This window comes from Cetorhinus maximus, chromosome 9, assembly GCF_964194155.1.
Source record: "Cetorhinus maximus chromosome 9, sCetMax3.hap1.1, whole genome shotgun sequence".
In the NCBI taxonomy this organism is placed as follows: domain Eukaryota; kingdom Metazoa; phylum Chordata; class Chondrichthyes; order Lamniformes; family Cetorhinidae; genus Cetorhinus; species Cetorhinus maximus.
The window spans coordinates 71,241,386-71,255,312 of NC_135887.1; positions in this window are offsets into that span (position 1 = coordinate 71,241,386).

Sequence of the window (13,927 nt, forward strand, 5' to 3'; positions counted from 1 at the left end):
AGCAGTATGTAGCATCTACAAGATGCACTGCAGGAATTCACCAAGGCTCCTTTGTCAGCACCTTCCAAACTCATGACCACTATCATCTAGAAGGACAAGGGCAGCAGACACATGGGAACACCACCACCTGGAAGTTCCCATCCAAGTCACTCACCATCCTGACTTGAAAATATATCGTTCCTTCACTGTCACTGGGTCAAAATCCTGGAACTCCCTCCCTAACAGCACTGTGGGTGTACCAACACCACATGAACTGCAGCAGTTCAAGAAGGCAGCTCACCACCACCTTCTCAAGGGAAACTAGGGATGGGCAATAAATGTTGGCCTAGCCAGAGATGCCCACGTCACATCAGTGAATTAAAAAAAACATTAGCTGGTTTTGTCCATTGCTCTGGTGTGTAATCGAAGTGAAAGCACACAGGGTTGATAATTTATTTTGGCTTGTTCTATTGTTTTAAAGAGGAATTAAGGAAGCTTGTGTTAATTTCTTTTTGGTTGCCTTCCAGCCTACCTCACATTAATGACTTACTACAGAGATAGTGCTGACAGAGAGGATAGAGACAGCCTGGAACAGAACAGGAGACATTGCAAGGTGGAACTCAACTGTTTGAATCTATTTAGCAGTAGGTTTCCCAGCATTGGATGAAGAGGACCAAGGGGAGCAGCAGAAGATGGCCAGAGAAGGACAAGCCAATCGGAATACAATCTTCAAGAGCCAATGCTGTTCATGGATGATTCAGATAGTATACCTAGTCTGCTCTAGCTCGGGACATCTCACCAAGGGGCACATTGATGCATCATGTGACACAAAGTATTGTTTACTGAAAGATAGGGCTGTATTTATGGCCCCCTGCCTGGTGTGTTTTTGGTGAGGGGAGGGGAGTCTTCCTGCCCACCCCTGATCATTCCCCATAAAAGGTGTAGGTGAGCAGGTGCCGAAATCAGCAGCCCAGCTTCCGTTTAAAAAAAAATAATTAACAGGCAATTGAGCTGGTTAACAAGCCAATTGACCCGAATATTAAGCTGCTCACAGTTGGTGTAGGAAGGCAGGCAGACATGGGTAGGGGTTTTTTAACTAAGCTGGTGAAAAGGCAGGAAGGAAGGGGTGGCGGTAGGTCCTTTGAGGGGGGTGGGGGCCCTCTGTACACCAGAGGCACACCTTCCCCCACCCCCTGACACCCAAAGATGTTACCTGCTCTTTCTCACTTCCCACCACTTCCCACTGGTCACCAAAATCCACTCCCCACCCTACTGTCCCCCTCCCTCGGCTCCCTGATCCCTTGTGTCCAATGCCCCCGCCTACCTTGCCCCGGGATCCAAGTTGTCTTCCAGCAGTCCCAGGAGCACCCACCACTGAGAACTGGTGATGCGGGGACTGCTAGAGCTGCCGGCCAATCTGATTGGCTGTCAGCTCTTGAGGGTGGCGTTTCCTCCCACTGAGGGGTGGAATTGCCACTCTTACCTACTTACGAGCACCCGGGGCCCTTTATGGCTTTCTTTAATGTTAATCACCTAAGGACTGACATTTCTTTTGGGGAGGGGAGAGGACAAGCAGTATTCTGTCCCCGCTCCCCCCGCCCTGCCCCACCCTCCACCCCACCTCACCATAAAATCCAGCCCAGAGACACATAGAAAATTTATGACACAGAAGGAGGCCATTCAGCCATTGTGTCTATGCTGAAAAAAAGGATTTAGCCAAGATAATCCCACACTCCAGCTCTTGGTCCATTGCCTTGCAGGTTACAGCATTTCAATTTCAGGTGCATATCCTTGGGATGAAGATTTCTGTCTCTAATACCCTTTCACACTGCGAGTTCCAGGCCTCTGCCACCCTCGCAGTGAGAAAATTCTCCTCAATTTCCTTCCACCAATTCCATTAACTCTATGCCCCTTGGTTATTGACTGCTCTGCGAACAGGAGTAGGTCCTTCCTATTCAATGTACCTAAGCTACTCACAATTTTATACACCTCAATTAAATCTCGTCTTAACCTCCTCTGTTCCAAAGAAAACAGCCTGTCATAGCTAAAATTCTCCATTCCTGGAAACATCCTTATAAATCTCCTCTCTACCCTCTCTGGTGGAATCGCATCCCTCCTGTAATGTGGTGTCAAGAACTTTGTGCAGTACTCGAGCTGTGATCAAACTAGAGCTTTACACAGTTCTGGGATAACCGCTACAATCTTATATTATATGCTTTGGCTAATAAATGAAATCATTGCCTATACCTTCTTAACTAGCTTCGTTACCCACCCTGCTACCTTCATGGATGTGTGGACATGCACTCTAAGGTCTGTTTGTTCCTCTATCATCTCCCAGTATCCTATCATTTATTGTGCATCCCCTTACCTTGCTTGTCTCCCCATAAATGCATTACCTTCTCCAGATTGAATTCCGTTTGCTACTTCTCTGTCCACTTGACCAGTGCATTGATATCTTCCTGCATTCCATAGCTTTCTTCTTCACCTTCAACAACATGGCCAATTTTTATATCATCTGCAAACTTCTTAATCGTATCCACTACATTTAAGTCTAAATTATTGTTACATACCACAAGAAGCAAGGGACCTGGCTCTGTGCACTTCATAACCCTCCTGGAAATAGTCTTTCATTCACAAAAACATCTGTCAGCCATAATCCTTTACTTTTGCCATTGAGTCAATTTTGGATCCAACTTGCTACTTTTCCTTGGACCCCATAGGCCCTTACTATTCTGACCAGTCTGCCATGTGGACCCTTGCAAAAGCCTTGCTAAAATCTATATAGAATACATCAAATGCACTACCCTCATCAACCCTCCTTGTTACTTCCTCCAAAATTTCAATCAAGTTAGTCAGGCAGGACCTTCCCTTAACAAATCCATGTTGACTGCCCTTGATTAATCTGTAGACTTTAGCAAGGCTTTTGCAAGGGTCCACATGGCAGACTGGTCAGAAAAGTAAGGGGCCTTGGGATCCAAGGAAAAGTGGCAAGTTGGATCCAAAATTGACTCAATGGCAAAAGCAAAGAATTATGGCTGACAGGTGTTTTTGTGAATGAAAGGCTATTTCCAACTCAATCTATCCCGTTTTCTCTTTTTAAATAATGAACAACATTAGCAATCCCCCAGCCTGATGCCTGTAACCAGACAGGATTGGAAAATGATGATCAAAGCTTCCTCTATTTCTTTGCTTGTTTCTCTTAGACTGGGAGAGACTTTGCCAGGGCCTGGTTATTTATCCACTTTCAAAGATGTTAAATCCCTTAATGTTTCCTACCTCTAGCTATGTTTATCCAATCCAATACTTCAAACTCCTACTTAGCTACAATACCTGCATCGCCCTGCTCCTTTGTGAAGGCAGACGCACAGTATTCATTACTGTTTTCCATCTCCACACACAGGATACATTTTTGGTCTCTACTAGATCTTTCCGTCCTTATCCTCTTGCTCTTTATGTATTTATGAAGCATATTTGGGTTTTGCTTGCTTTTACTTGACAATATGTTACTCATGCTCTTTCTTTTTCTTAATTTCCTATTTAATTTTGCTCCTGTACTTTTTATATGCCTCCAGTTCTGCACTTTCAGTATCTGACTTATGGCACCCCTTTTTTGCCTTATCTTTCTTTGTATGTTCTTTGACATCTGCTTGGGGTTGGGGTGGGGTAATGGGGATGTCTACATTTGGGGGGGTTCCACTCTTTTGCTTTGTGGGGACATATTTGTCCTGACTCCTCTCTATCTCCTCCTTCAATGCCTCCCACTGCTTGACGCTGATTTACCTTCAAGTAGCTGTTTCCAGTCCACTTTTGTCAAATCACATCTCCACTTAATAAAATTGGCCTGCCATAAACTTAAGACTTTTACTCCAGATCTATCATTATCTATTTCTATAACTACACCATGTCTAACTAAATTATGGGCAGTACCACAAAAACGCTTTCCCACTGATACCTGTTCCACCTGGCCAGATTCATTCCCAAAAACCAAATCCAGAGCTGCCCCTTCCCTGTTGGGCTTGCTAAGTAATGGCTAACAATGACTCCCTGCATTTCATGAATTCTGTGTCCTCAGGATTTTTAAATTGATTTTACCCCAGTTAAAATGAATGTAGTTAAAATTGCCCAGCTTCCGTTTTAAAAAAAATAATTAACAGGCAATTGAGCTGGTTAACAAGCCAATTGACCCGAATATTATGCTGCTCACGGTTAGTGTAGGAAGGCAGGCAGACATGGGTAGGCGTTTTTTAACTAAGCTGGTGAAAAGGAAGGGGTGGCGGTAGGTCCTTTAGTGGGGGGGGTGGGGGCCCTATGTGCACCAGAGGCACACCTTCTCCCACCCCCCGACACCCAAAGATGTTATCCGCTCTTTCTCACTTCCCACCACTTCCCACTGGTCACCAAAATCCACTCCCCACCCTACTGCCCCCCTCCCTCGGCTCCCTGATCCCTTGTGTCCAATGCCCCCGCCTACCTTGTCCCGGGATCCAAGTTGTCTTCCTGCAGTCCCAGGAGCACCCACCACTGAGAACTGGTGATGCGGGGACTGCTAGAGCTGCCGGCCAATCTGATTGGCTGTCAGCTCTTGAGGGTGGCGTTTCCTCCCACTGAGGGGTGGAATTGCCACTCTTACCTACTTACGAGCACCCGGGGCCCTTTATGGCTTTCTTTAATGTTAGTCACCTCAGGACTGACATTTCTTTTGGGGAGGGGAGAGGGCAAGCAGTATTCTGTCCCCGCTCCCCCACAGCCCCCCCCAACCCCCCACCCCGCCCCACCCTCCACCCCACCTCACCATAAAATCCAGCCCAGAGACACATAGAAAATTTTGAGTACAGTTGCTATCTGCCCTGTCACACCTTGCTCATGTTCTGCTTCCAAGTTTAATTCAAGCAGCTTTACCTCGTCTCCAGCTGCCATTAACACTTTGGCCCAGATTTTCACTCCCGGGTCAAGTGCGCAGAGGGCGGATTTGCGTTCCGGGGGTATGGGATGAATGGGAAGCCAGGCTCGCCATCCCTGGAACAAATGCCGAGGATGCTGGCAGGTGTGGAAGTGGACTGTGCAGACAACCTGCCTCTGTGCTCCAGCACTGTGTTGAAATAAATTTTAAAAAAGAATCAACAGAAAACATCCCTCCAGCTCTCACCCCTCATTTCCCTCACACCCCCACACACTCCCTGTGCCCCATCCATGCCAACCTATGCCACTTCCTGCCCCCACCCACCCCCATAGCCCCTCATACCCTTGTTAACCCATGCCCCTCTACTGACCCCCCATGACCCCTCATACGCACTCTGCCCCCCACATCCACATAGTCTTTATAGCCCCTATGCCAACATAGTTCCAACCCATGCCCCATCCGCCACCCTTTGTACTTATCCCCTCCATGCCAACTCACCTGGCATCCTTTGACAGCTCCTTGACAGATTTGACATTTCTTTGACATCTTGACAGTTCTTTGACAGCTTGACAATTCTTTGACAGGTCTTTGGCAGCAGGACAGTTCCAATTAGCTTATGCATAAAAAGTACATAATTATGTTCACTTTTAACATTCACAAAGGTGTCACAGGACTGTACCCAAAGGGGTACTTTACCTCTCCAAAGAGGTACCCTGCCTATCCAGATCAATCCACCAAGTTCAGACTTCTTACCTGTTTGAACCTGCACACTTTGGGTTTCACACTCCTGGCCTACCAAAATCCCGCTTCATTGGGGGCAACTGGTGATTTAATGGCCAGCTGCCTCCTTAAACCACATTTGTATGAAAGCTGGCCTGACTCCACTCCTGCCTCCATGGAAATGGAAAATGCGTGTGACGGGGCAGGACTTAGTTTCTTTCAGCCATTTCTGGGATTTTCACCATGACAGCGAGCGTCTCTGTCATCACGAAAATCTGGGCCTTTGTTTCTAGTCTGATGCTCCAATGTCATGTTTAAATTAGCAGCTTTAGTTTTTGACCCTTTGGACACAACTTTGGTTGAAACATCCCTGGAGACAGTGGGGCTTTATCCTCAACCGATACATTTCTTATTAAAATAAACCCTACCATCAATAGGCAAATTATGCACAATGCCCACAATTACAGGACCATTAATTAAACCACATTTTAAATTATCTCTATACAAAGGAATGGGTAAACAAATCCAATTGTTATAAAACCATGTTTTATATTGAAAATGAGTTTATTTATTGAGTGAGCTGAAGCTGCAGGTTAAGTTATAAAGGCTGACAACAGCAGTTCTTAAGATGGCCAAATGTTTATATAACTTCACCCTGCAAATTACAAAGCCATCAGAAAGGAGCCAGGCTGTCTGGTATAGCCCACCAGAGAGCATTAGCTTAAACAAGTGTAAAAGACCCATTCCTTGAACAATTCACAGACAAATCCTGTTATTCAGGTGTGCGTGGACCAAGCTGTTAAACTCAATCATTTTGGACAACGGATCCTGGTGGAGAAGGGGACACCATTGGCCTAGTCATTTAACCACTTTCAACAATGGACTGGAATGAGGGCTCCCCAGCTTGCTATGACTATATTTGGTAACTGGACAGGTTGTGAATGGGAGTCATGTGATGAGCAAGCTAACCCTTCGCGTTTAAAGAAACTGCTTTTCCAGGGCCAGTGAGTCAGGGTCAGAAAGATCAGTTGGTAACAAGGGGAAGAGAATTCACATTTCCTCTCTCTCCCCAGCCATTCTGCAGCCTGTGTCCTAGCCTGTGTCTGACCAGTCAAATGCTGGAAGCAGCATCTTCAGTGTAAATCAAGCAGTTGCTGACATCAGATGAAAAGACAGAGGTTGTCCATCAAGATTTTAAGTTGTCTCTACGCTAAATCTGGAAAATTCACCAAACACGGCCTGAAACCATTCGATGCATTAACCTAGAGGATATACATATAATTGACTTTCTGCTGAACATGCTTAATCAATTTAACCTTCCTTCCTCCTTGTAACTTGCTTCTGTGTGTGTGTGTGTGTGTGTGTTTGTGTGAATCTCTTGGATACATGTGTGAGTTGGAACATTTTTTGCAATTTTTATATATCAGGTATTAAACACAATAAATACTGTTTATTATTTGTTTATGATACTATTTTACAGTCACAGCACTTAAGCAGTTAACAGTAATTTAATTGGTAGGCAAATTCTCTTAAAAACACCTTATGACCAACCAAGAGATGGAAAGAGAGTGGAACCGTCCTACCACTCCTCACCTGGCTGTAGCAGAATCAATACCTCATCTCAATATGTTCTTCTTCAGCAAATTTCCTGGAGGAAAATTCCCATCACCTGACTGGGCTGTTCCCGTATCTCTACGAATAACAATTTGCTTTCCTGCCTCACCAGACAAGAATGGGAGCACTTCACCTTTAAACAGAAAACTTCTATAATTTCTTGCACCTTGTCCCCTTCTATCATGCTAGCCTACAGGTTTGTCATCATTTTCTGAAGACTGTGCAATCTTACAATTGCTACAGTTTTACTTTTTAATTTCCAGCTTTCCATACTTACATGTCTTTTTTTATGAAAAAGATAATGTGTTGTTACCCTTGAATCAACCTTAATCTCCGGACTGTCTCTCGTACTACTCTGGCGAGGGCCTGTTTCTCCCCCCAGCCCCATTTTCCTCACTTTGATTCAATATCGCACCAGTTTCTGTGTGAGTTCACAAACAATAACCTGTTAGTAACATGCTCGTGGGATAACTCACAGTTGTCTGCCATTATTTCAGCTTTCCTTATCTTAGAAACTTTATGGACTTCCAGGTGGGACCTTATTTCCAAAGGGTCACTATTTTTAAATTCTTCCATTAGCATCGCCTCTCTAAGGTTTTCAACATCTTGTTCAACCCTCATAGGCTTATACTACCTGTCAAATACCATATCTTTTCACTAGCAAATTCCGCAAAAGTTAGATTTGTTTCTTTCTTAAATTTCTAGGGATGGTGGAGGGTGAGTGGACGATGGAGAGGGAGTCTGTTTTCACCCAGAATCCTGCTTGGTGGCGAACACAAAAAACAATCTTTTTCTCTGCTATGCACAGCAGCAGCTGCTTTGGTCTCCATCTCAGTGTTCATGAGTCTGTGTGTCTTTGCATCTAAAAAAGTCAGCTGTCTCTCTTTTGTACCAAAGTGTCAAAATAGACACCTGAATTTTTATAGGTTTCAATTACAGATCACATGGGCCTGTCTCCTCACAGAATCAGTATGATGACATCATTCTCCCTTTCCAGGACATTCTGTTTTACCTTAAGTTAGTAGAGATATCTGAGTTCCTAAACATCTTGTAAAGTCCTGCATTTGTAACACTTTGTAAGGAAGTTAAGGATAGCATTAGATTATAATATTGTAAAGAATATTACTCTGAGTTTTGGGAGAGTTTTAGAAACTAGCAAGGGCAACAAAAAGTTCAAGAAAATAGAAAAAATAGAATGAGAGCAAGGCCTTAAAACAGATTGTAATCAATGTGGCCATGGACTACACTCATTAAGCAGCTCCTGTGAAAATTCCTTAGTGAAGATTATAGAGGGAAATCTTACCAAGTGCCAAGAGCTTTTACAAGTTCATAAAAAGGAGAGTTGCTAAAATGAACATTGCTCCCTTAGAGGCAGAAGCAGAAGAAATTAAGACAGGGAATGAAGAAATAGCAGAGGCACTAAACAAATATCTTTTGCCTGTCTTCACAGTAGGAGATAGAAATTCCATACCAGAAATAAAGGGTAACCATGGGGCTAATAAGTGAGGAACTTAAAATAATGAAAATCAGTAGAGTAAAGGTTTTGGCGAAACCTAAGGAACTAGAAGCCAAAAAACCCTCAGGATCTGATGGCCTATATCCTAGGGTCCGAAGAGAGATAGCTGTAGGGATAGTGTGTGCATGGTTGTGATTTTCCAAAATCCCTAGATTCCAAGTAGGTTGGAAGTTAGCATATGTAACACCGTTATTCAAGAAAAGTATGTTGGTCAGAGCATATTTCAGGAAATTAGATGCGTATGTAATAGGGATAATACAGCAATCAGGGGTTTTTAATTTTTATATCACAGTATCATGGAATGGTTACAACACAGAAGGAAGCCATGCGGCCCATCATGTCAGTGCTAGCTCTCTGCAAGAGGAATTCACCTAGCCCCACTCATCTGCCTTCTCCCCATAGCCTTGCAACTCTTTCTTTCTTCAGACAATTATACAATTCCCTTTTGAAGGCCTCAATTGAATCTACTCCACCACATTCTCAGGCAGCATGTTCCGGATCCAGAGTTAAAATGTTTTTCCTCATGTTGCCATTTCTTTTTTTACCAATCACCTTAAATCTGTGTCCTCTGGTTCTTGGTCCTTGCACCTATGGGAACAATTTTCCCCTATCTACTTTGTCCAGAGCCGTCTTTATTTTGAATATCTCTATCAAATCTCCTCTTAATATTCTCTTCTCCAAGGAAAACAGCCCCAGCTTCTCCAATCCATCTATGTAACTGAAGTTCCTCATCCCTGGAACCATTCTTGTGGATCTTTTCTGCACACAATCTAATGCCTTCAAATCTTTCCTAAATTGTTGTGCCCAAGTCTGGACACACTTCTCCAGTTGAGGCCAAACCAATGTTTTATATGTTTTATCATAAATTCCTTGCTTTTGTACCCTATGCCCCTACTTACAAAGCACAGAATCCCACATGCTTTATTAACCACTTTCTTAACTTGTCCTGCCATCTTCAATGATGTGTGCACATATACCCCCAGGTCCCGCTGTTCCTGTACCCACTTTAGAATTGTACCCTTTATTTCATATTGCCTCTCCTTGTTCTTCTGACCTAAATGATTCATTTCACACTTCTCTGCATTGAATTTCATATCCCATTTGCCTGCCCATTCCACCAGTTTGTCTATGTTTTTTTTGAAGTTTAACATCATCCTCCTCACAGTTCACAACACTTCCAAGTTTTGCGTCATGTGCAAATTTTGAAATTGTGCACTGTACACCCAAGTCTAGGTCATTAACATGTATCCAGAAAAGCAAGAGTCCTAAAGTCAATTCCTGGGGAATCCCACTGTAAGCATTCCTCTAGTCCAAAAAATAAGCATTCATCACAGCTGTGTTTCCTGGCACTCAACCAATTTCGCATCCATGCTGCTATCCATGTTCCTTTCATTCCATAAGCTCTAACTTTGCTTTGGATTGTTCCTTGTCCATTTCTGTAGCCTACCTAAACCTTATGATACAATGATCACTATTTCCTAAATGTTCCTTTACTGACACTTGATCCACTTGGCCTACCTCATTCACCAGAACCAGAACTAGCAATGCCTCCATCTCCATTGAGCTGGAAACAAACTGATGGAGAAAATTATCCTGAACATACTTTAGAAACCCTTGTCCCTCTCTTCTCTTGACACTTGTACTATCCCAGTCTATATTAGTAAATTAATGTCTCCCATTATAACTACTCTATAATTCTTGCATCTCTCCATAATGTCTTTGCAAGTTTGTTCCTGTATATCTTTTCCACTAGTTGGTGGCCTATGAAATACACCCAAAAGGTGGTATCTCTATTATTCCTTAGCTCTAACCAAACAGATTCTGGTCTTGACCCCTCTTAGAACAACCTCTCTCCAGTTCTGTAACATTCTCCTTAATTAATACTGCTACCCTCCTCTGCCTTTGTTTCCTTCCCTATCATTTCTGAACACCTTGTATCCAGGAAATTTAGTACCCAGTCCTGCCCTTCTTTGAACCAAGTGTCCATTATTGCCACAATATCATATTTCCATGTGGCTTTCGGTGCCTGCAGCTCACCAACCTTACTTACCACGCTCTGCACATTCACATATATACACAGAAACCCCAACTTAGACCACATTACATTCCCTCTTACTCTGACCCCACCTAATATCTAATTATTTCCTATTCTAGTGCTATCTGTCTCTCCGAATTCTAAGAACCTTTGTTTTCTTCTCTAATATCACCTTCTGGTTCCCATACCCTGCCAAGTAAGTTTAAATCCTCCCCTTGAGCATTAGCAAATCACCCAGCATTGACATTGGCCATGACTCTGCTCAGAGACAATCCGCCCAGCCTGTCTACGTTCCATCTCCCCAAAAACTGGTCCCAATGTGCCAGGAATCTACAGCGCTCTCTCCTGGGCCATCTTTCCAGCCACTCATTCATTTGCTCTATCCTCCTATTGCTGTATTCACTTGTGCATGGTACCGGGAGTAATCCAAAGATTATTACCTTTGAAGTCCTGCTTACGAGTTTCCTTCTTAGCTCTGTCTGCCAGCAGGACCTCATCTCTCTTTCTACCTATCTCATTGATGCCGATATAAACTACAACCGTTGATGTTCAGAGTGCTCTGCAGCCAATCAGCAACAACTCAGTTGATCCTTGCACCAGGGAGGCAACATACCTGGGTTCACATCTACGGCTGCAGAACCTCTTGCCTTTTCCCCTAACTATAGAATCCCCTATCATTACTGCTTTTTCAATCTCCCTCCTGCCCTCTCTACAGGACTGAATACTGGAAGAGTGAGATGCATTCAAGTGACTCCTGCACTATCTGTCTGGTCCAGCTTGACTGCCTGGTGGTCACCAATTCCCTTTCTGACTGCATACCCTTCCGCTGCTGGATGACTGCATCTATGAATGTGCTATCCACGTAGATCTGAATGATGTGGATGTGCCTCAGTGACACCAGCTGCTGCTCTGAAACCTGGAGCCCAGGCTTCAGCAACTGATGGCATTTCCTGCAAATATGGAGTTCCCACATGGAACAGCATGTGCATTTCACAGGACCATGCCATGCCTCTCTCTATTTATTAGGCTATTAGGCTTGCTACTTAAATAAATAAAAGCCCACTTTTTCCTGTGCTGACATCACTATTATATTTGGAGGTTAACTGAAATGTTCTAACTTAACTGTTATTATTCAAAGCCCCAAAATGATATTTTATTGAAACATTCAGACTTCTTTAATGTGACTATTCCCTATGATTTAATTTGAATTTCAGTTCCTATATCTGATCGATTAATTGACCACTGCTATTAATTATATGATCAACTATCAAATCGGCTTAAGATTTTATGCCAATGAATCAATCAAGTCTTATTTTATAGTTGATGATATTAGACTAAATTAAAAGCTTACCAGTATACTCACCTGCTTTCTGTTCAGCCTGCTTTCTGTTTCTCCACTCTCTCTGTCAATATACCGGACCAGTCAAATTGACAAAGGTAGTCTGGAAGATGAGTTTGTAAAATACTTTTGTGTCAGTTTGCCAGAGCAATATGTTGTGGAACAAACTAGGGACAAATTCATTTTGGATTCAATATTGTGCAATGAGGCACGGTTAATTAGTAATGTCATGGTAAAAGATACACTGGGAAATAGTGATCATAATACAATTGAATTCTATGTTAAGTTTGAAAACAACATACTCCAATCACAAATAAGAACCTTAAACTTAAACAAAGCCAATTATGAGGGGAGAGTTGGCTAAGGTTGATTGGGAAGTAAACTAAAAGTTATCGTGGTATGTAAATAGTGAGGGACATGTAAAGAAACAATTCAAAATGTCCAACAAAAATACATTCCATTGAAAAACAAAGACTCAGTAAGAAACATCCATCTGTGACTTAGGAAGAAAGTAAGAATAGTATTAGATTAAAAGAAGAGGCTTGTGATGTTGCAAAGAATAGTCGTAAGTCTGGGGATTGGGAGCGTTTTAGAAACCAGCAAAATGTTGGTAAAAGAAGAAGAAATAGAATAGGAGAGTAAACAAGCCAGGAATGTAGAAACAGATTTCAATAGCAAAAAAGGAAGAGAATAGCTAAAGTAAACATCGGTCCATTAGAAACAGAGACAGGAGAAATATCATGGGGAATGAGGAAATGGCAAAGACATCAATCAAATATTTTGTATCTGTCTTCACAGTAGAAGACATAAATTACATACCAAAAACAAATGGGGGCCTAGGGACTAAGAAGACTGAGGAAATAAATTAAGCTAATTAATATCAGCATACAAAAAGTACTGGAGAAACTCAACTGACTAAAATCCTACAAATCCCCAGGATTAATGGTCCAGATCCTAGGGCTATAAAAGAGACAGCTGCAGATATAGTGGATGCGCTATGATTTTCCAAAATACCATTGATTCTGGAACGGTCCCAGCGGATTGGAAGTTAGCAAATGTAACACCAATAAAAAAGTAGGCAGGGAGAAAACAGGGAACTATAAGCCAGTTAGCCTGACATCAGTCATTGTGAAAGTGCTAGAATCTATTACTAAAGAAGTCGCTTGGTAGTACAGAACTTGCATATTGCTGAAAAGAGGGACATGTTGCTGAAGCTTTTCATCTTGCGCTCATCAAGACAAATGTAAGAATGTCAAATCTCAAACAATCACAATAATTCATACTACAGGAGAAAAGGGTGCTGATTGGTTGGTAAGTTGACTCTGATTGGCTGAGGCGTTGCCATGGAGAAAGTGGTTGGGAACTATAGGCTCCCCAAGCTCCCAGGCAATTCAATGTGGGTGTTCCTACACCACATAGACTGCAGCGGTTCAAGCTCATCAGCACCTTCTCAACAGCAATTAGGGATGGGCAATAAGTACTGGCCTAGCCAGCGATGCCCACATCCCATAAATGAATAATAAAAGATGCAAGGCTTGAACATATTCCTCACTTCCTCACTTCCAGCAAGTGTAAATGGGCCACATTACAAGTTTGACTGGTTATCTTAATTTGGTTGTTCAATGGTGAAAATCCAACCCTATATCTCTTAGGGAATCAAAAGCTATGGGGAAAGGGCGGAGCAGACTTAACAGCTGTGTGGTCTACTCCTGCTCCTATTTCTTATGTTCTGAAACACTGAAACAGCTCAAAGCTGGCAACAGCTATTTCTGGGCATGGAGCCAAGAGTAAGAGAAGCTAAGATAATTCACACACAGGCAAAAG